Source organism: Periplaneta americana, chromosome 15 (assembly GCF_040183065.1).
Source record: "Periplaneta americana isolate PAMFEO1 chromosome 15, P.americana_PAMFEO1_priV1, whole genome shotgun sequence".
Taxonomy (NCBI): Eukaryota; Metazoa; Arthropoda; class Insecta; order Blattodea; family Blattidae; genus Periplaneta; species Periplaneta americana.
The window spans coordinates 173,950,443-173,975,230 of NC_091131.1; positions in this window are offsets into that span (position 1 = coordinate 173,950,443).

The window sequence follows — 24,788 nt, forward strand, 5'->3', positions numbered from 1 at the left end:
ACCACATCCATGTACTGCCTACATGAAAAAAATGGTTAATTTGAAGTGAAAGGGAAATGAATGAAAAAATATTTCTCACACCGTATTTTTAATCATACGCTGGGCATTAATGGGTTAACCCACACCAATTAGGAAGAAACGCATAAAAATACACAATATTTCACTTTCTCTCGGAATCACACGGAATCTCAACATGACGTAGCTTCACTGCATAGTAGCGCTACAACTGTCACAAGTTACTCAAATGCGCAAGCGCGGCAGCCAGCAGGCAGGCAGGCAGGCAGGCAGGGTATACGCTGGCTACACTGGGATAAAGGCACAAGCAGCACACTTCATGTACGGTGGATCGGGTGCGACTGAGCGAGCGCAAAAGCATAATCGTTCAACAACAGAATCTTTTGCAGTTTTTAATAGATTACAATTATTATACTATTGTGCACATAAAAGTGCATGGTGAGCAGTGGCGGCTCGTGGGTATTGAATTCAGGTGGGCTGCATACAAAAAGAAAACAATGCAACTTACATTATTTAAAGATTAGTTCCATGCGCCTTGTCTTGTAGGTTGCAAACTTTAGAATCATCTTCATATTAAAATCCGATATGTCGTTTAACATAGTCTTTACAATGGAAAACATAGCTAATGCGGTCAGTCTCTCTTCTCTCATCGTATTTCTGAGATAGGATTTTACTCTCTTCAAACACGAAAAGCAACATTCTGGTTCGGAAGCTGTCATTGGTATGGTGATAGCTATGCGTAGTAGTGCCACAACTTCTGAAAATGAGGCCTGCAAGTTTTCAGATAGAAGAAACTGCAAGAGTTTAACTGCGTCACTGATATTTCTGAATTCTTGTTTCTGATACAACACAGTGAGTTCCGTTTTTAGTTTGTCTTTATCGAACATTGGAAAAAGCTTCACACATACATTTAAGTCATTTTCAAGAAATAAGCTTTTGTGGCATTCAAATTTTTCTTGACACAGAAGAGAAGATAATATCAGATGATCTATGAACTGGAATCGGGTGTTAGCTTGTGTGATAATGAGGTCACACACTTCCTTGGCTGCCGCAACCCTTGTCTGAATCCCTTCCATCTTACGACGCTGTTTAGGGTTTTCATTTTCACAGATCTCGCTGCTCAACTGTGCACTGTTCCGTATTGTCTGTATGGCATTAACAAAGCTTGATATGCAGAGTCGGCCTCGGTAGCACAGTCGGTTGTGAGTTCGATCCCGGCCCAGGTCAGTGGCATTTAAGTGTGTTTAAATGAGACGGACTCATGTCAGTAGATTTACTGGCATTTAAAAGAATCCTGCGGGACAAAATTCTGGCACACGGGCGACGCTGATATAACCCCTGCAGTTGCGAGTGTCGTTAAATAAACCATAACTTAATTTTTATATGCAGATTTGAACCTTAGAAATATCTAACTGGCGATGTTGTAGTTGGTTGTATAATATATCTACATGATACATCAATAAATGGAAAAAAACTGAGCCAGAAATTGAATTCCAGATCTTCAAGAGTACGCACCAGGGCACTTGCCTCATTTATTGTGATGTTGTTAGATGTTGCAGATTCCATTATGGTTTGAAAACATCCTAGCAATGGCTCCTTCTCATGAACAACATTTACTGTTCTTATTTTAAAACTCCATCTTGTTGCCCCAGCTGATGGAATTGTCTTTGAAACACATTAATCTAATACAGACTGTGTGGAGATCGAGAGAAGAAAGCAGGGATACTGGATAAATCAGAAAAAAAATATGCAGGCTTTGTAGGCTATTTTGTTTAGCGGCTCTTTTCATTATGAGATTCAACTGATGGGCACTTAATTTCACATTTCTCCTGAATTGTTAAGGTACCGAACTGAATAGACTGTAAATATTGTACAGAATGAAACATTGTTGCACTTGTTGTACTCACAACATTAAAGAAAATGTATTTAAAACTGCGCGCTACTGACAAACTGCTGCAAATTTTGCAGCGCTTGGAAACTCTGGGGCAGCAGGGGGAGGGGTAAAACTACGCGCAAAGCATCCGAGACGAGACTGGCAGCTCCAGGGGAGGAAGTGGCTTCATCAATCCGTCCTTGTCTCTCGTTTTGCTCTGGCAGCACCAGGGGAGGAAGTGACTTCACTAATGATTGCGTGCATGTCAATGAGAGCGAAATTTTTAAAAAATTCGAGCTGCTAAATGAGAATGTATAATAAATGTATTTCACAACATAAAACGAGTCAAGAGCCACAAATGTCTGGGGGTGCTGCAGCTCCGCAGCCCCCCTTCGAAAGCCGCCCTGATGGCGAGGAGGGAAGAGGAGGGAAGCACAGCTTCCCTCGCTTCAATGAACTGACCACCACTGAAATATTACGATATTATATAATGTTTTTGCGTTGCCTTATAATTCTGTGATTCCAAGGCGAAAGTTGTCATATCAATTTTTAGCGAAACGATATTTTTTAATATGTTGTGCATCATAAAAAGGTATCTTTATTGTGACAAAAAATGATATACATATTATCTGTGGTATTTTTCTCTCTAACCCATTGTTTTATAACTGATTATTATGAGTTTATGCAGTCGTTCAAACCATAAAAGCATAGGTCTTGAAAAGCTGCAATAAATGGCTTATCACATTTTGTCTGAAGCCACAGATTTATCGGAAATACTGCATGTTGTTGTCGAATGAAAATTAAAAGTTGATTTGCATCATTCTTTCTCTAGTTTGAGTTACGCCTTACCTTGGTGTGTACCCGTGGTGGAACACAAATCCAATATATACAGAACCCATATGTATGTTTAACAACTTTAAGGTGTATACAGTATTGAGTTACAGCATTAGAGTTTAGCAAATACCGTACACTATTTACAATTTTTACAGCTAAGTGTCATTTTTACCAATGCCGGTAAATTAATTTATCTCAGTTTGCTAAAACTCGGTTAATAACATGGTCTCAGGTAACACTCAATTCTGTGGTCACCACACCTTTTATCGTCTTAGTTTTCTAAAACGTAAATTTTGTTTCAATTCACTTTGATCCTTAAAATTCTCATTTTGGAACCAACACCATTTGTTTGGTACTGCTCGAAAGAAGACCATCTTGGAAGAAAAACTGACTAGCATCATACGAGGTCTTCATTATAATAAAAGTAAAAACTGAACATGAGTATCTCGGCGGTGCAGTTGATTATACGAGGGGGATCCAGGAAATAGCGACCGTTTTGTTGTAATAATTAAAAAAAAATATTTGTTTGAAAAAACCAAAGTCTGTTACATAACTGAAGCTTCCTTTACTTCTCTACATAATCACCACCTACATTTAAACATTTGTCGTATCTGTTACTAGTTTTAGAATTCCCGTGTTATACTCCTCTGCCGCCAGTTCATTAAGCCAGGTGTTCACTGTCTTCTTCAACTCTTCATCACTTCTAAAGCGCATACCACCCAGAAAGTCTTTCAGCTTAGTGAAAAGGTGAAAATCGCTAAGAGCAAGGTCTGGACTATAGGGCGGATGATCAAAGATTTCCCAACCGAATTGATTCAGCAATTCTCGAGTTGAAGCAGCAGTGTGCGGGTGGGCGTTGTCGTGAAGAAGCACAACTCCTCTCGAAAGCATTCCTCGCCTCTTGTTTTGGATGGCTCGCCGTAGTTTTCGTAAAATCTCACAATAAAGATTTGCATTGATCGTAGTGCCTTTTGGCATGAAATCCAGCAAAAAAACACCTTTGCGATCCCAAAAGACAGTAGCCATGACTTTTTGTGTTGAGAGAGTCTGTTTGAATTTTCTCGGTTTCTTGGGTGATGAGGGATGGTGCCACTGACGTGATTGGCGCTTGGTCTCTGGGGTGTTGTGAGACACCCAGGTCTCATCACCAGTCACAATTTGATCAAGAAAGGCCTCTCCATCTGTGTGATATCGCATCAAGAATGTGAATGCTGAGGCCATTCTCTGAGTTTTGTGTTGGTCACTCAGTTGCCGTGGAACCCATCGTGCACAGATTTTGTGGTAACCAAGATGTTGCGACACAATTCCACCAAGCAAAGAACGAGAAATGTCAGGAAAGGCAATATGCAATTCGTCGAGTGATGTGCGTCTGTCTTGCAAGATTCTGTCGTTCACTTTAGTCTCCAGGTCATCTGTGATGAGTGATGGGCGTCCGGGTCTAGTTTCATTGTGGAAATTTGTTCGCCCATTGTTGAACATTTCGCACCATTTTCTCACATTTCTTTCATTCATTACAGTATCACCATACACTTCTTTCAATTGCCGGTAAATTTCTGCAGGTTTCAAATGTCGGGCATTCAAAAATCGAATCACACTCCTCACCTCACAGTCGGCGGGATTATCAATCACGTCGTTCATTTTGAAGTAACACAAAATGCACAATGGCGACTTGTTGCAACCAGTACTCACAACATTATGAGAACACATGTTAAGGAAGCCAGTTGACCTTCAAACAAGGAAGGGGAGTCAGCTGTGCGGCGGGTATGCGCGAACGGTCGTTATTTCCTGGATCCCCCTCGTAAAAACAGTTTTGCTACGATGTGCGTTGATGAAAGCTGAAGAAAAAGAAGAAGTAAAGGCCTAACATGACATACATAGAGAAAGATCTGTCATTGGAACTCGTACAAAAGCACATAAATGTGATTGAAAACAAATTAAAAGTCATGGAGTTACATCCAAATTTAAAAATGATAAGTGGAAAGATATAGCAAACAGCTTTAATAAAATCTCAAGGAATGTAAATAACTGTCAGTTAATACGTCTGTATCATAGTGAAGCCATTTCTACATAAAAAGGTAACAATATTTATTGCCAGTCACGTTAGCTAAGAATAACATTTTTAGTTTGAAACTGTCCGCTTGCCCAAGTAAATTTCAGCATTCAGCACTTGCAAAATGCGACACATTGTCGTCCTGATGGATAAGGAGCCAACCAGTTCGTAATGCGAGAAATCCAAAGAAATTAAATCATTAATTAAAAAATTTAAAATAACGTATGTTTTATATATCTTATTTTAATAATTAAAAATCCTTGCACATTAGAAATTAAATAATTCTTGTTTGTACTGCCACGTAAAAATATCAAATCTGTAACATAAGTCGATAACTTACCTTTCAACAATGGATTTGTCTCTCAGAGCATTGAATATTTTTTTTCATTGATTCTGGTTCACGTTAACACTTTGTTTAAGAAACTTAAAATTGTTTAATGCCACGTTAAAAGTGTTAAAATTAAAAAAATGGGTTATGTACCTTAGACAGACGGCCCGTTTCGATGCCGGTTCTGTGTCATCTTCAGTGTCTTACGAACTACTGATGTTCCTGCTGATCTTGCATTCTACCATTTGCATTCGTCAGTTGTAGGGGTGGGGGTGTGTTGCTCCTGTGGTGCGGGGTGGTTGTTTGTGTGCTATGTATCATGACATCAAATAATGTGTGGGTATTGAACTGTAATTGTGTATTAAGTATATGTTGTGGGTGTGTTATTGTATGTTTATATATTTCGTATTGTTCTAAGAGTTTAACTGTGGACTTTTTGGTGTGATGTGTAAAATTTCCATATATGTTTCTATATTATTGCAGTCATGATTATTGTTGATAATATGTTCTGCGTAATTTGATGTGATGTAGGGTTTGGTTATATCTTTAATGTGTTCTTTATATCTTGTTTGAAAGGATCTTCCTGTCTGTCCTATGTAAAAATGTGGGCAACTATTTATTTGAATGTTTGATGTGATTATTTAGATATTTCTGTGTTGTGTTATTTGTTTTGTATGCTATCTTGTATTTTAATTTTCTGAATGAAGTTGCAATTTTGTGAGTATTGGTATTGTGATATGTTAATGTTATGTATTTATTCTCATGCGGTGTTTGTGTTGGTTTGTTCTGTTTTTGTTTTGCCTTTTTTATTAGTGTGTCTATCATGTTAGGGTTATATCCATTGTCTTGTGCTATATATTTTATTGTGTTTAGTTCTTCAGTGTAGTTGTCATTGTTCATTGGGATGTTAATTAATCTGTGTGTCATTGTACGGAAAGCTGCATGTTTATGTTGTTTATGTTATGGTGGCATTATGGTTTGATGAATTGTGTATGTGTGTTGTAGTTGTGGTGGGTTTCCTGTATATTTTGAATTCTTGTCTGTTATTTGTTTTGGTTATGGTGATGTCTAAGAAATATATTGTATTGTATTGTATTATATTGTATTTATTAACATTCCATGGTATTCATACATTGCTTACAGCTAGAATATGGAACAAGTCAAAAAACTTAATACTATTATAAAGTCTTAATTTATAGTTACAGTCTAGATGAAATATATACAGACGAGATTTACAATATAGTCTACTAGTACAACACATAGTTTTAGTATCAATTTCATGAAGCGTTATTGAATGTCATGAATTCACCTACAGAATGGAAGGCGTGAGAAATTAGGTACTTCTTTAATTTGGCCCTAAATAATTTTATGTTTTGAGTTTCTTTTTTTATATCGATAGAGAGGCTATTAAAAATTTTTACTGCCATATAACACACTCCTTTGCCGATGGAGTATGAAAGTCATTTTTTTACATGTATTTATGCTATGAACTGTTGAATTAGTTACAAAGTTTTCACGATTACATAATAATAATAATAATAATAATAATAATAATAATAATAATAATAGTTTTATTTTCCCTGGCAGAGTTAAGGCCATCAGGCCTTCTCTTCCACTCAACCAGGATCAAATCATATACAGAAAAATACAAACCGGTATACAAATATTAACTTAAAAATAATAATAAACATAATTAAGTAAAAAGGGAGAGATTACATACGAGGAAGACTATTAATGAAAAGATATACTGACAAGACATGGGGATTATTTGTAGTTTTTTGAAAATAGCCCTACACCATTCCCTAGATTTGGCACCTACTATTATTCTAATTACTCTTTTTTGTAATAGAAATATAATCTTACTATCTGTGGAATTTCCCCATAATATTATTCCAAAACTCATTACCGAGTGGAATATGCAAAATATATTGTTTTTAAGGTATTGATATTTACTATCTTTTGCATAGATCTACTAGCAAAACAAGCTGAATTTGGTTTGGGGGTAATTTTGTTTAATATGATTTTTCCAATTTTACACATTATCGATTTTTAAGCTTGGTTATGTTCTGTTTCTATTGTATACTTTAATTTGGGATGTATTTTGTTGAGTTGTTGATGTAGGTTTTTTATTTGTCTTTTGTTTCCATTATATAGGACTATTATGCATCTATGTATCGATGCCAGTACATTATTCTCTCTGGGTGTTTGTTGTTGTCAGTGTTTAGTACCGGTATGTGTGTTTGTTCTATATTATGAATGAAGAATATTTTTGAACATATCTTACTTTTTCCCCCTTCTACAAATTAAACTAAACTCTTTAACTCTATTAAATATAGAATATAATCTAAAGTTAACAGAAGAAATACTAAAATCAGAAGTAAATACTGAAATACTAAAACAATTGTCTTTAGAGACAATTAATATTAGGTACCCTCCACAAAACTGGCTTCAGTTATACACTGACGGATCCTTGATCTCCAGAGAACAAGGTGCCGGTGCAGGTGTTACGTGCTGTCTCTTCTCACTTTATAGATCTCTTGGATATGGAACAACAAGTTTTGATGGAGAAATCATTGCAATAAGTGAAAGTCTCAGGAATCTTCTATGCCACATCAATAAATTTAAAATGCAGTTATATTGTCAGACTCCAAAGCAGCTATTCTATCAATCGTCTCTAAACACACACCTTCATCTCATACAGCAGAAATAACTAAAATGCTCTCTCAATTAATATCACTCAATAAAAGAATTGTATTAAAATGGATACCATCCCATTGTGGAATCCTGGGAAACAAGAATGCGGATGCTTTAGCAAAGAAGGGCAGCACTGCTACTTACAGACCTGTTACTAAATCTACGTATTACTCTGTGAAGAGAATTATTAAATCTACATACTTAGACTTCAACAAACAAAATTTGATAACACAATCCCAAGGGAAAAAATGGAACTCTCTGCATCAAAATCCACAGTTAATTCCCGATTTACCACGAAAATCGTCTGTAGCTGCATTTAGATTGGCAACAGGCCATGATTGTTTGGCTAAACACCTGCATAGAATTGGAATATATCAGTCCCCTAACTGCCCATTGTGCAACTCGAACCAAGAAATGGATTCGGAACACCTCAAAATCTGTGCTTCATTGGCTGGTCATGATACTATCTTTGAAAAATATTGGAGTGCAAGAGGTCAAATGACTTTATTGTCAAACGCCTGGCATTAGAAAACAACAACAACAATTGTAATATTTAAACCCTATTGTAAGAAACAGCTTTAGACATTCTGCACTTTAATAAGATGGTTCCCATTATTGTAAAGGTTTAATGATAACCTTAGTCGAATATATGAAGCTAATTTTGCTTGTCACCTTTTTTTGCTTCAGTCCATAAAGAAAAGGTTGAACCCCTTCGAAAGGTGTTTGCTGAACATGAAGCGACTCAAGACGCAGGAAAGACGAACTGTGTCTGTGACTGTATCCATTGACGGTCACAAAATGGAAATTGAGCTGTTTAAATGCTTGGAGAGTCTGAGAGTGAAGAAGTTTGGTGTCATGTGAAATTTGTGTGTAATATCGATATTTTGTTTGTTTTAATGTTACAATTTTGTTTAATAAAATAAAATTACGCATTTTATTTCAGTTATGTCGCAATCTCTTTCACTAGAATTGAGAAATATTTCAGAGTTCCATATTGTTGTTCACGTAGCCTTTTCTTTAGTGAAATTCCTACGTGCTGGTAGTGTAATTCAGGGAATTACAACGAATTTTGACAAAAAAAATGAAATTTTGGTTTTATCGTTTTTCGGTAGTTTAATAAGTGTAAGATGATAATATGATTTTAGGCCTATTTCTTCTAATTGTCAGCTTTTAACCCTATCTTCGGCAAAAAATATTGTAGTAATTCTTATTGCAAAAAATATTGTGAATGGAATTTTTTTTTGCCAACCACTCAATGAAATTTTAAATTTATTTAGCCGATTCTATACATAAAAGTATGTTACATAATTTGCCTTATTTTTCCTACATTTGTATCCTTTATCACTTCTGAGAAAAGTGCTTCCAAAATTGAGGAATTTAACATTGCATAATATGGAAACTTGACACCATTTTTCTGCACTTTCTTATTATTGTGATATTGGTGCACTTTTCTCAGAAAGTATTCTACCCAGAAGGCTGAAATTAATATACAGTATCAATGTGATGACATTTTACACAGTAGGTTAAATAAATTAAGTTTATTTCTATCTTCAGCAAAAATAAAAAAATAATTTGTAGTAATTCTTAATGCAAAAAAAAAAAAAAAAATGTTACGAATGATTTTTTTTTTTGTCAACCGCTATGTGGAATTTTAAATTTATTTAACTGGTTGTATACATAAAGCTATGTTAATTATGCCCTATTTCTTTCTACATTTGTATCTTTTACAAATTCTGAAAAAAAGTGTACCGTAATTTCCCATAACTATGGTCCAGGCACCCAACTATAAAGTTGAGGTACCACTGCGATATAAGGAATTGGTGCAAGATGAGGAATTCTGGCCATTGTTATCGTATTCCGACCATTTCGTGCTCCCTGGAAGTACAGAGGAAGGAGATATGAGAATCGACAAGAATATAACGAAGGATTTCAATCTTGGCGGTACTAAACAAATTACAAGAGTGCTCAACTGGAATGTAGAAGGACTCAGAGGGGTAATGGAATTAACGCCCGAAGACTTGTTTAAAAAATTCGACATTTGTATATTGACAGAAACGTTTGTAAAAGAAGAATCAGATATCAGTGTAAAGGGATTCTATAATGTGCAAGCGTATGCAACACAAGAAGAAAGGGGAAGACCGTCGGGGGGGGGGGTAGCAAGTCTATTGAAACCAGAAATGACCCCATTTGCTGTGTTGAAGAAGCAAGGAAATGTTGTAGCTGTAATGTCGACAGTGGGAGTGATAGTGGGCGTATACTTCCAACAGCAATTGAGTAATGTAGATATAGTGGACGAATTGAACAGTGTAATCAATCTAATCCCAAAATCATCTAGAGTAATATTCGCAGGGGACCTCAACTGTGCCATAGATAAAGACACACTGAAAACAAGACAAGTTGTGGACTATCTCAAGAGCGAAGTCCTGGAGTTAGTGAATAACCAACAGTGGACGTACAGTGATGGACAAAAGTATTCGAAAAAGTAATGATTAATTTTTTAATTACTTGTTGGTGGAAATGTAATGAAAAGAAAAGAGAATGCTTGTGAAAATAAATAATTGTATTGTCATATGTTATAAATGTATACAGAAAATAATCAATTCATCAACTCTTCAATAAAAGAAAAAAAAAACATTCTACGATTCGGCTACAAGAAGCTTGGACAAAAGTATTCGAAAATAGACACAAAATACAAACAAAACAAACTTTAGTACTTAATTGCCCATCCTCTCCTGCGAATAACTTCTTTAAATCGTGCAGGCGTGAAAGAAACTAATTTTTGAGTGATATTCTTCCTTATTTGATGCCATTCCTCTAGAAGTTTCTGTTTGAGATCATTCTTGTTGGATATTCGATGTTTCTGGACTCATTTCTCCAGTTCAACCACAAGAGTTCGATTGGATACAAGTCAGGGGAATGGGGTGGAGTGTACAAAGTAGACAATCGATGAACAAAGAATTTCTGCATTATGTTTTGGGTCATTATCTTATTGAAAATAATAATCCCCTGAAAGACCAAGTTTATCTGCACGCTTCTTAATATTGTCCTGCAAATACCTGCTTGTACTTGAACTTGTCCATAGGTAAATTGTCAATAAATACCTAGTTGTCCTACACCATTGGCCGATATGCACCCCAACCTCCATGCTTAACTGTTGATAGAATATTCTTCTGGTCCAATTCTGTGTTCGGTTTTCTTCAGACCAAAAGTCGCCCATCAGAATGAAATATATTAAATGTACTTTCACATGAAAATATAATCTTGTTCCAGAACCCTACATCGTTGTCGACAAATTTATTTGCGAACAGAAATCTCTTCTTTTATTCACCTTGCTTATAAGTTACACAGTTTCCTCCTTGGCACCCTGGCATTGTAACCGGCCCGATGAAGAGTTCTGTTTACCGTTTTAGGATGAACAATTGTACCAAAATCATCCTGCAATTAGCTGCTGTTTCTGATGCACTCACCTTTGGGTTTTTCTTTACTGTGTTAATAATCTCTCTTTCTTCCCTGTTGGTTTGCTTTCGTGAACGTCCTATGCGCTCTCTATATACAGGGTGTTTAAAAAATACGGGGCATAATTTCAGGTATGTATTTCCCACATGTAGACAATCAAAATAGTTCATTACAACATGTGTCCGGAAATGCTTTATTTCCGAGTTATGGCCTTCACAACATTGAAATTCACCGGAACGTTTTCCTTTCCGCAGGTCGTTGCCGTCAAAGGAGACATTAAGAGGGCACTCTGACAGTTCATTCCGAGGCGAAGGTTACATTCGGTGTTGTGTAGGCTTTAGACTGTGCGACATGTATTCAAATCAAGAGCTGGCAGAGATACACTTCATGTACAGTAAGGCGGACGGCAATGCTGCACTGGCTCGTCGTTTGTACCAGGAGAGGTACCCACAGCAACAAGATCGCAAGACATTAGTACGTCTCCATTACCGTCTGTGCGAGTATGGAAAATTTAACTCTCCTGGTTTGGGAAGGGGACGACCAAGATGTACAACTCCAGAAGTACAGGAGGAGATTCTGGAGGCGGTGAACATGACTCCTTCTATCAGCACACGAAGGGTAGCGTTGCAAGTCAATGTTCCTCATACGACTGTCTGGAGACTGTTGAAAGAGTATCAATTGTATCCTTATCATTTGCAACGTGTACAGGCCCTGTCACCAGCAGATTACCCTGCACGAGTTAGGTTCTGTCAGTGGTTCTTGCAGCAGAGTGGTGTAAATCTGAACTTTCCTGCCTTAGTATTATTTACAGATGAAGCACAGTTCACACGAGATGGCATAACAAATTTCCACAATCAGCATGTATGGGCGTATGAAAACCCACTTGCAACTGTTCCATCTCATCACCAGGTGTGGTTCTCCCTCAACATGTGGGCCGGTATCATTGGTGATCGATTAATTGGACCCCATGTACTTGTAAACAGATTTACGGGGCAGGCGTACACAAACTTCCTGGAAAACACCATACCTCATGTTTTAGAAGACACTCCACTGATCAATCGTCAACACATTCACTTCTTGCATGATGGCGCTCCTGCACACTTCAGTCGTACGGCTCGCCGGTACTTGGATCGAAGGTTTCCTGATCGATGGATAGGTAGAGGTGGCCAAATTGCTTGGCTTCCACGCTCACCTGATCTGAACCCTCTCGATTTCTACTTGTGGGGCCATTTAAAATCATTGGTTTATTCGTCTCCGGTGCCTGATTTGGAATCCCTTCGGAATCAAATTGTGGCATGTTCTGAGGACATACGCAATAAGTACTCCTGGAGTTTGGGATCGTGTTCACAGGTCAATGAGACATCGATGTGAGGTCTGTATTCAAGCAGGAGGTGGACATTTTGAAAATCTTCTGTAATGACAACAACCTGCGGAAAGAAAAACGTTCCGGTGAATTTAAATGTTGTGAAGGCCATAACTCGGAAATGAAGCATTTCCGGACACATGTTGTAATGAACTATTTTGATTGTCTACATGTGGAAAATACATACCTGAAATTATGTCCCGTATTTTTGAAACACCCTGTATTAATGTCTTCTGTTCTCCAATATTCTTTATGATACTATACACTGTAGAACAACTTCTGTTGACAGCCTTAGCAATTTCGTTATTCGTCTTTTGTTGTTTGTGTAAATTTATAATTTCTTCTTTCATCAATAATTGTCCCATTATACTAGCACGTGTCACATCTTTGCGTATCAGGAGAATACTGTGACTCATTCGACTATCGGCTACATCAAAACGATGGTTTGAAGCACTAGTGAGGGTACACACAGATGCTTACTGTATAGTTTGTCTCCACGACTGCAATATTCGAAAACTTCTGTCCTAGCGTACTATGGTTCAAATGGTTGCCAGTTGCTTTTTGTTCTGTTTGACATCGATTTCTCAGTGTTAACACAAACAATAAGGAATTATGTTATAATACAAAGAAAAATGAATACAATTATAACGTTTATTTCGTCAGAATGTTGAATTTAATATCGATTAAGGGTTCATGCGAATACTTCTGTCCATCACAATGGAGGTAGTGCATTGGACTTGGTGTTTGTAAGAGATTTCTGTATCCAACAACAGGAAATACTAGCAAATACAGAAGCGTCACTCATCAGAAAGCATAGGCCAGTCTCTGTGAAGTTAGTAAATAATGCTCGGCGGTCCGATGATATCAACAAAGAAGACAAAAAATTAAGGAAAACCCTGGACGTGGAAAGAATGAGGGTAATAGCAGACAAAGTTACGAACATCAGGCAGGCAGCTCAAGAAGGGAGACCGGAGGAGGCAGCAGAAGGAATCGAAATGTGGATTAAAGATGCTACATCAATACGTGAAGAAAGAGTAAGGAAAGGGAAGAGATGGTTCGATAAAGAGTGCTACGAAATGAGAAGGAGGACAATCACAGCCCTACACCAAGCCAGGGAATCCCAGTACAGAACATTATTACGAGAATACAACAGTATCAGAAGAGAATACAGAGATCTACTAAAACAGAAAAAGAAGTTGTTTCCAGAAGATCAACACAATAAGCTAATAGAAGATACCGAAAAGGACCCCTATAGAGCTTTAAGACTGTGGCAGCCCAGATTTCCTGCAGACATACCAATACAGACCTGGGAAATGCACATGAGCTAAACAATATGCAACAGGGAGACAAGACCGCAGAAGATCAGAGGAAAGGAGATTGAAAAGTGTGACTTATTTACAGAGAAAGAACTAAGACGGGCGATCGTAAAGGCGAAAAACAACAGAGCACCTGGCCCAGATGGAGTTCGGAATGAGCACCTGAAGCAGTCTATGCAGTACCTCTTGCCAGTTTGGGTAGAGCTGCTAAATAAATGCCTGACAACAGGAGACATACCTGCAGAATGGAGGAAGTACACCATAAAACTTTTATACAAAGGAAAAGGAAACACAAGTGATGTCAATGCTTACAGAGGTATAGCGTTGGAAACGGTAGGACTCAAGTTGTTAACAAGAACACTAACGATGCGATTAAGTGAAATTATAGAACCATATTTACCTGAGGAGCAATTCGGATTTAGGCCAAAGAGATCTACGATAACAGCAGCAGGAAATCTCATTGCGGACATTCAGCAGACGCTAGAGGGTGTCAAGGGCAGCAAACTATATGTTGTGTTTGTGGACTATTCCAAAGCATTTGACATGATAAACCGCCAAACTGTGCTCCGAAAACTCGAATCGCTAGTGGGAATGAACTGGATGACAAGGCTCGTGTCCAACAGATTGGCAGAGAACTATGTACAAGTAGACGATAGTGTGGGGAAGACAAATTGGATTGAACAAAAGAATGGTGTACTCCAAGGAGATCCCCTCAGCCCCCTCCTGTTCAACGTATTGACACACGATGTAGGACAGAAGATAAAGCAGAACAGACAGACACGAATATATATTTATGCAGATGATATGGCTCTGGGGCAGAAAGTATAGACGACCTGCAAAAAGCAATCGACAATCTGTCACAGTGGGCAATAGAAAATGAAGTCAAAATCAACGAGGATAAGACAGAACTTGTGATGTTTAGAAGAGGTGGAAAAGTCTCCGAGAGAGATAAAGTGACATGCAATGGGAAAATTCTCAACATCAGAAGTCATTGCAAATACCTGGGGCTGACAATCCAGACGACGGGCAAATCGTTCTCAATATATCTGAAGAACAGATTAATAGCAGCAGTTCGTGCAATTTATGACATTACATCTCCAACTCTGTTGTTGCTAAATACAGCTATGAGGCTTTTCGAAGCGAAAGTGTGTCCTACACTCACGTATGGGCTAGAGCTTATATGGGATCATCTTACTTTAAGTCAAATGAGGGCAATGGAGGGTCTCAAGGCCAGGTTCCTGAGGAGGATAATGGGGATTTTAAAATTTGCACCATCGAGATTGGCCTACATACTAGCCCGAGAGACTTATCTAGTGGAGGATCTGAGGATCAACCTGCAGCTGCCATCTACAGAGTGCTACAAGAAGCTGCTTGAAGAGTTGCGGAGGAAGAAGGATGAAGTATGGGAGGAGTTCTACACTACTGAGGCAATGACGCGACGCGAGTGGACTGAGACAAACTTTCAGATGAGACACTTAGTAACAGGACTAGCTGTGCATGGTTTCCATTTCAACAAGTTTTCATGACCCAAGGGATACATGCATGTGCCCAACCGTGCGACAGATACCATATCATGAGATGTCCAGCAAGAATATGCTCCATCAGTGAACTCGTAAAGGACATATAAATCAATGCACATTGTGCGCAATTTATTTCTATTTATTAAAATGCATTATGTACTACTTTGTCCCCCAAGAGTTCTGTGTTTGCCATTTAAGGCGCCACTGTGATGGAATTATGTTCCCCATAGATGCTTCTATCTACCATTACTTGTGGCAATGATATGAATGCTTAACAAGGTCAGTGTGCATCATTCTATTGAATGTGTGAAGACACAAAATTATTCAGTTTGTGATTATCTGTTTTATTAAGCTCTCCTCTGTAGAACTGGTACATTATAGATAAATGATTCTTTGTACAATTAAACCTCACTATATAGTGTTTACTTTCACGTAATAATTACACTGGCAGGGGTTAAGGACTCTGCGTGAAAAATGTTTAACCTCAAGGCTAGAAGTCAGTCCTCAACTATGTACCACAGTTTTTCGTGGACCATAGTTGTATTTCATTTTGAAATATTTGTTTCAATAAAATGTGATCAATGTGATTATTTACTTCTGCAAATATGGTATCTCAGTATATTCTAAAACACCATTTAACATTATAGTCAAGTAAACAAAGAAACAGGCTGTTCCAGCATCAATAGTACTAGCACGATTGATGGTCCGGTAAAACGAAAACTTCAAGACAGAAGGAAAACAACCGTCCCTATGAGAGCGATGAAATTGAATTGGATACAGATTATGATTCAATTTCAGAATTAAAAGAGAAGTGGAGATTCAAAGGATCGAAATAAGCCTAATGAATGTAGTTCTCAGCAGTAGCGGCTGGTGGTCAAAATAATGAGTGTGCTACAATCTCTATATCGGCCTACTGTAGGCTTACACTTACAGTATATGTATTTATCTTAATTTGAGTCTCGCCTAATGACGAAATATGAAGTCCATACGACGTTCCTTCCTACTGCAGAACTTGTCAGTTACCCTGGTATTAAACCCTCCATCTTGGACATCATACTCTTTTCTGTTGACAGTATTGCAAGAGCAGTGAGACGATCCTGGGACATAGTGTTCCTTAAAAATCGTTTTTATGCGTTTCAAGCAAGAAAAATATCTTTCTGGCTCAGCAGTAGCCATTGGTGTTGTAACCAAAATACTTAACAACTTCGTTACTTCACAGAATGGATCCTGTAAATTGTTGGAGACTATGTATTGTAACAATTGAACAGGCATCTATATTTTAGAAGTCGGGTTTTCCGTATAGAACTCCAAGTTGTGTCTTTAACACTCTTTTGTTCAGTATAGTATAGCTGTTGACAGCAACTTCAAGTTCGCGTTCACGATAATTATACGAAAAATTCTAAAAAAATTTTGCTGTTTAACAATTTTGTTGCGTCTAGGTAGCTTAAAGACTGGAAACGGTGAGTAGCTTCCTGAATTATACAATCACATACTTCCTTGGCTTCAATTTTCTGGGATCCCATTTTCCGTCGCTTGCTAGCTGATTCAGGAGGAACCTCATAGGCCTACAGGTAGATGGCAGCAGCAGTCTGATATTTGAATTACAAAATACATTGTAAATAGTTCAGAGTTCTTCCACAAACAAGCATTCTTTCATTACGCTTTACCTTTGCAATCTCCATGCTGTGTTGTGCTGAAGCTGACTAAGCACTTTCCCGCGTAAAAGTAGCCAATCAGAGCAGTGATTTCAGCTTCGCACATGCGCATTAGTTGTCTACATTCTCATACGAAGTTCAGAGTAGCACAACGAACCCCCTGAGGCACCAAAGAGTGAAGAGCGAAGACTAAACACTCGATAATGCGTCATGAATATAACCACGGGAAATTGTTAAATGACAGATCAGATACTATGGTATTACAAAAACATTATTTGAGCAAAAATTATCAGTGTGCTGTAGCACCCTAGCACATAGGGACGGGCCGCCCCTGGTTCTCAGTACGATAAATAAACATTATCAGTGAATTTATTTGCATAATATTTTCCTAAGAATGTGTTAGTTTATTCTGATACCGTACTTTTGTTCTTCGATATACACTCACCTGCAAAAAAATCGGGCCAACTACATTTTCTTTAAAATTTTTGAAAATTTTATTGTAGGATTTTTAAAATAATTGTAGGTGTGCAGAGATTCATTTAGTTATTAATTTATTTTGTGATACTTAACACTGTAATACTGAATACTTAATAGCCAACAATTCGAAGATTCGTTCTTCTTGTAATATTGTGTGTAAACTTCTCGGACTCATTTCGAGCTAAGCTGAAGATGTCTACAGACTAGTAAGCTCTTTTGAGGCAGTATTGGAGTACTTCATTGTATACAAATGTCACGTCCTACCGATTCAGCAAAAGTGGTTGCATTGATAGAAGGTGGGAATAGTCAGCGTTATGTGGCTGCAGTTCTTGGGATTCCTCGATTGACAGTACAGCGAGTGTACCATCGCTTTAGAGAGACAGGAGGTTATTCCAGGAGACCTGGTTCAGGGAGAAAACGAGTAACTTCGGCTCTTGACCATTTTATTGTCCTAAACACATTAAGAAATCGCCATTCCACAGCTATTGAGACCAGAAGAGCCTTCCAGAAAATAAGAGAAGTTAACGTGAGTGAGAGAACTGTAAGAGGACGTCTGGATGAATGTGGGCTGATTCCAGAAGACCAGCTAAAGGCCCAGAATTGCTCCAGCAACATCACGTTGAACGATTACGTTTTGCTCACAATCATGCTAATTGGAACCTGGGGGAGTGGCGGCGAGTGCTCTTCACAGATGAATCGAGATTTAGTTTACAGATGGACATGAAAGAATGTGGAGAAGAGAAGGAGAACGTTTTTCTTCATGTCCCTTCACTTCACGTGTCAGTTTCCATGGTGGATCAGTAATGGTATGGGGTGGCATTTCGTATGAAGTCACACAGAACTTGTTTTCATTAATGGAGGTGCTTTGACTGCTCCAAGATACATCGAAGAAGGTCTAATTTAACATATGGTACCATATGCCCCACTTATTGGTGAAACGTTCCTGTTAATGCATCAAAATGCACGCCCTCATGCTACAAGAATTGTGGCTGAGTTCCTTCACAATGTTGGATTGAATAGGCCAGCAAGAAGTCCCTATTGAACATGTGTGGGCATGCTAGGGAAGCAAGTTAGAAGTCGTCTAACTCCTCACAGCAACTTACAGCAGCTCCGAAATGTTCTAAGTAAAGAATGGAATAGAATCGACCAGACTGACATCAAAATCTGATCAAAAGGTTGAATCAGTGAATGGTAACAGTCATACAGTCACGGGAAGGTAATACCTGCTATTACCAACATCTGCGTGGCGACAAAATCAGTTGAACATTTGGAAGGAAATTGATATAATTTGTAAGTTTTTAATATTTCTGCGCTAGATTATGTTTCTACCCTTAAATTAGAAACTCAATGTATTGATTTGCGAATAATTACAGCTCCAGCTATAGTCCATTCGTGCTTTCAAGCATGAATATATGAGTGGACCATAGTTGGGCAACTCAGAATACAACTAGGTACCAATGCTTATTATTTTTTTAACACTTGTAATTATATAATTTCAAACACATATGTCAATATTTATTTAATATAAACTTACAGGAGTCCGAAGCCAAAATTTCACTTAATCTGGATGAATAGTATTGAATATACAAAGAAAAATGTGACAAATGTGGACCATAGTTAGGGGAAACTATGTTACCCAGAATTGAGGAATTTAACATTGTAAGATATGGAAGTATAGACTCCCCTTAAAATTTTCAGGGACGTGATTTTTATTGCCCTTTAGTTTATTATTCATAAAAGAAAATCGGTATAACTTGCCAAGTCAAGTTTAAGGAGAAATGGAAAAAGAGCAAGTTGAAATTTGTAGTCCAAATTTTAAAAAATCTTAAGAATAAATTTGGCATCAGTTTTCTCGTAATTTCTTAAGTACACTCTGTGCATTATATTCAGCTCTTCATTTAGAACTACATTACCACTATTTCAATGTTTTCACGATATTTAATAAGTTCCTGAGTATAGAGTGAGTGTATAGCTATCCCATCCCACTCCATCTACAGAACTGCTTACAGAAAGCTGGACATTAATTAAGTATAATAAATGTTGTATAGTTTTCAAGCTGTTTAATATTCATTGAAGTGCATCACAATATGACCAGCATACTTCAAAGTACCGGTACCTTTTTGATGTTGGATAATGCTTTCTGGAGAATGCAATTTGAATAAGATCTCTCATCTCTCGAATTTGACTTGCTTTTATATAGGCCTATCTTCAATGTAAAGTAAACAGTCTGACAAGAAAACTTTAAGAATGATTTGGGTTAAGTGTAAATCAGAGTGCATATCACTCTAATATTTGTAGCCCATACCTGTCCGACATATATAAAATGACTGAGACAAGAGCAGTTTTGGGGGGGGGGGGTAATGCATCGAAACGGCACTTTTTTAACATGAATAGGCTTAGTTACTTACTTACTTACTTACTGGCTTTTAAGGAACCCGGAGGTTCATTGCCGCCCTCACATAAGCCCGCCATTAGTCCCTATCCTGAGCAAGATTAATCCAGTCTCTACCATCATATCTCACCTCCCTCAAATCCATTTTAATATTATCTTCCCACCTACGTCTCAGCCTCCCCAAAGGTCTTTTTCCTCCGGCCTCCCAACTAACACTCTATATGCATTTCTGGATTCACCCATACGTGTTACATGTCCTGCCCATCTCAAACATCTGGATTTAATGTTCCTAATTATGTCAGGTGAAGAATACAATGCATGCAGCTCTGCATTGTATAATTTTCTCCATTCTCCTGTAACTTCATCCCACTTAGCCCCAAATATTTTCCTAAGAACCTTATTCTCAAACACCCTTAATCTCTGTTCCTCTCTCAAAGTGAGAGTCCAAGTTTCACAACTATAAAGAACAACCGGTAATATAACTGTTTTATAAATTCTAACTTTCAGATTTTTTGACACAAGACTAGATGACAAAAGCTTCTCAACCGAATAATAACAGGCATTTCCCATATTTATTCTGTGTTTAATTTCCTCCAGAGTGTCATTTATATTTGTTACTGTTGCTCCAAGATATTTGAATTTTTCCACCTCTTCGAAGGATAAATCTCCAATTTTTATAGTTCCATTTCGTACAATATTCTGGTCACGAGACATAATCATATACTTAGTCTTTTCGGGATTTACTTCCAACCCTATCGCTTTACTAGCTTCAACTAGAATTTCCGTGTTTTCCCTAATCGTTTGTGGATTTTCTCCTAACATATTCACGTCATCCGCATAGACAAGAAGCTGATGTAACCCATTCAACTCCAAACCCTGTCTATTATCCTGAACTTTCCTAATGGCATATTCTAGAGCGAAGTTAAAAAGTAAAGGTGATAGTGCATCTCCTTGCTTTAGCCCGCAGTGAATTGGAAAAGCATCAGATAGAAACTGGCCTATACGAACTCTGCTGTAAGTTTCACTAAGACACATTTTAATTAATCGAACTAGTTTCTTGGGAATACCAAATTCAGTTAGAATGTTATATAAAACTTCTGTCTTAACCGAGTCATATGCCTTTTTGAAATCTATGAATAGCTGATGTACTGTACCCTTATACTCCCATTTTTCTCCAATATCTGTCGAATACAAAAAATCTGATCAATAGTCGATCTATTACGCCTAATACCACACTGATGATCCCCAATAATTTCATCTGCATATGGAGTTAATCTTCTCGAAAGGAATAGGCTATGTCTAAAAATTCGGTCCAGTATGCCTAATAGGGTGCTATCCCAGAAAGTCGACCAACACATTTTCAGGCCAGTTTAGTCGTGGCTTTAATTACCAAACTGCACAACATAATTCAGTGAAGTAAGTGACGTTTGACAAACGAAATATAAAAATGTATCCAACGTGACCTTGAGTTTGAGCAGATGATGCCATGTAGGAAAACACGGAAGGAGGAATTTGCCAGATTGCACAGTAGCCGAGGCAGTTTAACTCGAGAATGTGAAGAGATACAGTATCTCGTTCATAGCAGTGTTAAATGATTCGTAACTAACCAGATCTACAATCTCAATTGATCAACAATCAACAATCGACAAGTTAGATGAAAAATTCGCGAGTGGATTTGAGTGAAGAGAGAAAATTCACAATTTCGAGGCATATGCAAGTCAGATGGGGACGTGTGTATAAGTAACTGGTAGCAAACAATAGAGCACTATGGTTTCTATAGCAACCGACATGTTTACTCTTGATGCTGTGATGTCAAAGCAAGCGCATTTTTCTGACTTTGAAGTCATACGCAAGCATTAAGCGCTAGGTATGGAAAGAAGAAGGATTACGTACATGAATAAGCAGCCTGTTAGATGACGAGAACAGTGGTGCAAAAACTATTTTCTATTGTCTGTAAAACAAAATTAGCCTACTAACACCAATTTCTTAATATTGCAGTTGTGTTCTAAACGTCAATAACATAATAAAGAGTTAAGAAGGAATATTCACATAAATTCCATGGTAGTACAACTATACTGTACTAAGTCAATGTAACACATCATTCATAAAGAAAGTGATATCCCAAAGAAAGAGATTGAGTATGATATGGTAAGTTGGAATTGTTATTGATGGTATCTTTAGCCTTGTAAAAGTAGTCAATAAACTAATCAAACCAATATTATAGTGCAAAGCAAAGTGACCTAGGTATATGTTTTAATTGTAACTAATATTACATAACAAAACTCTTATTGCATTATGCTTTTAAGGTGATATTGGTACGAAACTTCCCCTCATCAGAATATTAAATTATTTTCTCGAATTCTGCCTGACTTTTTTACAACACATGGGCATATATATTTTGTTTATGATATAACAGTAGTTGCTTTGTTAATTCATTTCCTTACAAACATCTTGCATGCAAATATTTTCAAAATTTTTAATACACTGTCTTCAGTATGATCAGTGTAAGAATTAATGTTAAATGTTATGTTTTATTTAACGATGCTCGCAACTGCAGAGGTTATATCAGCATCGCCGGATGTTCTGGAATTTTGTCCCGCAGGAGTTCTTTTACATGCCAGTAAATCTACTGACATGAGCCTGACGCATTTAAGCACACTTAAATGCCATCGACCTGACCCAGGATCGAACCCGCAACCTTGGGCATAGAAGGCCAGCGCTATACCAACTCGCCAACCAGGTCGACTGAAAGAATTATGACCATAGCATTTCTCAATACACTATATTCAGTAATACGTATTTATGATATATTAGATTTATGAAAACTTTGTTTCAGTACCTGTAAGGCTACAAAATAAACATAACATGTTCATATTATCTGAAAATTTCACTTTTCTGTAAAAAAAGTTGAGAAAATATTTCTTTTGAATAAAAAACAAGCTTGTGAAAAATGAGCATTAACATTAAAACTTGCATTCTTATAATGCACTTACATTTCTCAGACAAATTTAAAAATTAACATGGATACAGTTTTAATAAGTTCTCTTCCCTTTATCCATTGAATCAGTGCTGGCCATCAGCTCGACCAAGCGGCATATACTACCTCTTTTATCTATCTCTTTCCTTTCCGCTGTAAAGCGCTCAGGCTCTCCTGAGCTCTAAAGCGCGCGCTTGCGCCTATGGGCATCAATTGACATGACTGTCTTAATGCATAGAAGATGACTACTGGCAGGAGTTCCCACACAGGAAAGATATAGGTCCTACCAGGTTTTCAGAGTATCTGGAAAGAAGAGGTGTTGGTTTGTTACTGTTGATGTATACCTTAATAGCCATTTTATCAGTATTTTATAAAACTTGCAGCTGTCTCTCCAATATAGCCTATTCCCTTTTTGTGTTATATTTTTCATCACAGAACCGAGAAACGTTCGAAATTCGCGCTGCCAATATATTGTGAGACTCTTCCCAACTAAACTTCATTGTCTCCCCACTGAGATCTCTTGCTTCTTATTAGAATTGTTGGGCCTCCATTGATAACTCCAACCCTGACCACTGTGCTAAATTTTGGCTGCTAAAAGACGTCACAAGGAAAGAGTGTGACAGAAAGAAGAAAATACTGAAAATATGGCTATGCTGTGGAAAAATCTTCTAATATTCTGGGTTACTGGTATCTAGTATAGTTATTGTCTTTGTTGCAAACAAATTTATTAATTTTTTAACCCAAATTTAGTCAGTTTTATTTATACTAACATGGAAGAAATCTCAGGAAAATAAAGAAGGTTTAATTATGTTTTTTTTCTGAACTCCGCTTAGGCTTTGAATTCCCAGTGTACTGGGCAGTAATCATCTCCAAGTCGGCTCCAATAAATTTTACACAGAGTTCTACCACCTGTTTACGTAGAAAGAAAGCACAGTGTAAGAGTATACTCAATTGAAAATGAGCGCACTGTCTTTTCAGTAGTGTTGTAATTTTGAAATTAAAATGAACTTAAATTAAAAGGAAAAGTTAAGATATTACTGAAAATGCACTTACACAATAAGCTTCAAGTATTTTAAAACTATTTTCTTAAAGATTACCTGCAGCCATTTTTTTCCTTCAGCCTTCACAGTCTTTTAGTATTCAAGATATTTAATGGATAGTATGCTAAAAATTACAGCAGATTAAAAAATGTTGTTGTAAAATTTAAAGACAAATTGAGCAAATTACCCACTTGTACCATGTAATTTTTTTTACCATTTTACCTTACTAATGTGATTTATTTATTATTACTTTAATTGAATCGGGGATTGCAGAAACAGCAATGTGTGGCGTACTGACAAGTGTTATTTCTGCAATCCCCAATTCAAATAAACTCATGAGTAGAAGTGCAAAATATCATGAGTAGAAGTTCTGAATAATGAAATCAATTTTCGCTGTAACCTTGTAAAACTGAAATGCTCTTTTAAAGCATAGTGGTGATTGAAAAACGTGAGGATAAGGGGAAAGCATAATCCAGTGGTGATATTCAAACTCATTAACAACCGGTTCTCTCACGAGTATTAGGAATAGAGTGAATAAAAAACTATTGGAAGGGAGTAGTGTCAAAAATAATGTTTTTATTGTGATTTATGGCTTGCATTGATTAGACATACGTACTTTAAGACACCTAGGCTAAAAGAAGATTTCAAATTCCTTTCTTGTTTTCTGAGGCTAGTTCCTCGTCCCTCTTCCTTTTTATCCTTAGATCATCTGCGCTATGGTTTCCTTTCGACAGTGATGACTTCACATACTTTGTTGGTTCCCATTCTTAGAGAGGCAGACCCATGACCTTGGTTGAC